Source organism: Montipora capricornis, chromosome 3 (assembly GCF_036669925.1).
Source record: "Montipora capricornis isolate CH-2021 chromosome 3, ASM3666992v2, whole genome shotgun sequence".
NCBI classification, from domain to species: Eukaryota; Metazoa; Cnidaria; class Anthozoa; order Scleractinia; family Acroporidae; genus Montipora; species Montipora capricornis.
The window spans coordinates 4,938,333-4,940,832 of record NC_090885.1 but is presented as its reverse complement, the minus strand read 5'-3'; positions in this window follow the sequence as shown (position 1 = coordinate 4,940,832).

The window sequence follows — 2,500 nt, the reverse complement described above, 5'->3', positions numbered from 1 at the left end:
AAACGGAAGAAAGGAATACCACAGCTCTCAAACTTGGACAATGACTCTATCATTTTCAATTATTCGTATCGTGGAAACAGAGAAAGTGTTCTTATCGTTCAACCTTTCCTAGGTCATCACAGCAAACACCTCACAAAACAGCTGAGGTCTTGTATAAACAAATTCTGTGGTATTTTCAACGTTCCAATAGTTTTTCAGGACACCCGAAGAATCAAGTCTTTTTTCCCTTACAAAGATAAACTAGCTCCTTCCTTCAGGTCAAAAGTAGTGTACAGAGCAAATTGCTGGGATTGCAATGATTTCTACATAGGGAAAATTGTATGTAAATTAGCGCATCATGGCGGCTATTTTAAAGCTCTTAGTGATTTTATTATTCTTATCCTTTCCGTCCGTTTTATGGCGTTCAGTAAGGGTTAATTCAACTGTTGATTGTTTCAACTACCTGCCGTTTACTCTTGTTGGAGTATTTTATCTTCCTATTTGCTGGTTTCATCGGCTCAAGTTTGCCTGAGCTCAGCCATTACGCTACACGTTTCACCTTTGCTGCAGTCAAACACTGCAAACGTGGCACCATCTCTCTCCATCTGCCTGGCAAAGATATTTATTTTGATCTAACGGTCCATATGAATGTTAAGCCGAACACGGGCCCGTCTGCTGATCCTACTTCGACTCCAATTCGCTCTTCTGAGTTGATTTTTACCAACCTGCATTTGAATCCTGTAACGAGACATTACTCGCGTGACAAGATTCTTTCATTGCGTCCTTTTGCTTATTCGACGAAATGTCTCTCTTCTGAGGTAATGAATTTATTACAAGCCTGAAAATCTTTAAATACCGTGCTGATCTCATAGATTCTGTTAACCTTTGTCAACACGTTAATAGTCCTACACATCGTAATGGCCACACTCTTGACCTGATCATCACTCGCGCTACCGAGAACCTTGTAAAAGATGTGAATGTCCACCCAGAGTTTTATTCCGACCATCCAGTGATTACTTGTTCCCTCAACCACCCGAAGCCGCCGCGCTCTGACGTCACAGTGACTTACAGATCAATTCTAGATCGGGAAAAATTCTCTTGCGACATTATTGACTCTTTCAGTCATGGCTTTGGTTGGAGGGACAAGACTGCTGTTTTGGCAACTTGGGAAATAAAATATTTCAGCTTTCTTGGAGCCCTTAGGGACTTGGGGGTTTTTTATGGCACCCGTAGCATTAGATCACATGAAAAAGTAAGTCTTTATGGATTCACACTGAATAATAAGAAGTAACCTGGGCAGTAATCGCCCTGGAGGGCCATTATGCATGCTGTAGGTGATAAGGTAAGTCGTCACAAGGCCTAGTGCCCGCTCGTACCTGCTGGAGCTTAAATTGGTTACTGCTTTTCTTTCCTGGACAGGATAATAATCACTGGTGCCCATTTATACATCTGGGTGGAGAGAGGCACTGTTAAAGAAAATTGCCTTCCCAATACGACATGTCAACGCCCTAGTAACCAGGACCGCTCGATCCAGTCGTTAAGGGCTCCAAGAAAGTTGAAATATTTTATTTCCCAAGTTGCCTAAACAGTAGTCTTTGCCGGAAGGATAACCCACTCCAGCCCTGTCCTATCTTTGGATATATATGCAGTAGGGATGCCACTATGGATCTGTGCTGTTTGAGAAAGCAACAAAAGGAAAATACTGATAGAGAAAGGGAAAGAGTGCCCGTGAGTAATCTTCTAGCAATTTAGCGGATTGGCGGCGAAAACGGACCGTGTTGGATGTCCTTATCAATCATTTACAACATACGTGAGCCATTTACACTGGGGCACTGGGTATGAATAAATATTCAGTAAACAAATCATGCCATTGAGGTTCTCATACAACTTCTATCATAATCATTCTCTGCAATATCAAGGAGACGAATCTGCACGAGAAAACAACTGAATTCCAAGTCAGTCATAGCCAGCAAACTACAATGACCTCGTCACGTACGGTATTAATCGACCTGTGTATATCTAACTCGCAACGACGCACTTGCGACCAATTTATCGCTGGGGCTAAAGTTTCTAATGTTACCTCACTTTTAAGGGATTGTAGGAAAGGGGCATGTCTGTAAAAGTGAAGCCAGGTAAGGGTTTTTTGTAAGTGAATTTATCCAGACACTTTGCAAATAGACTGGAAGAGTGACTGCAATTTGTGTTAGACGATTAGCTTTAATTATATTCGAATTTTCTTAAAGGTTCAAAACGATTCTCAAGTAGTGTCTTGACAGATGTTGTGGTTGCATTTAATTAAAGAGACCGATAAGTTCTTTTTCCTTCAGAAAATATTTAAGCCCAAACAGGTGGGTAATAGTACTACTGAATGGAACTACAAAGCTTGCTTATATCCTGATTTAATTAGCGCTTCATTACTACGGGCCACAGACGTGATACGTTGAACGAGTTGAACAAAGGAGATAAACTTAACATTGCAGTTTGGACGAAAAAGATGCAACTTTGCATTGTGATTTACCGG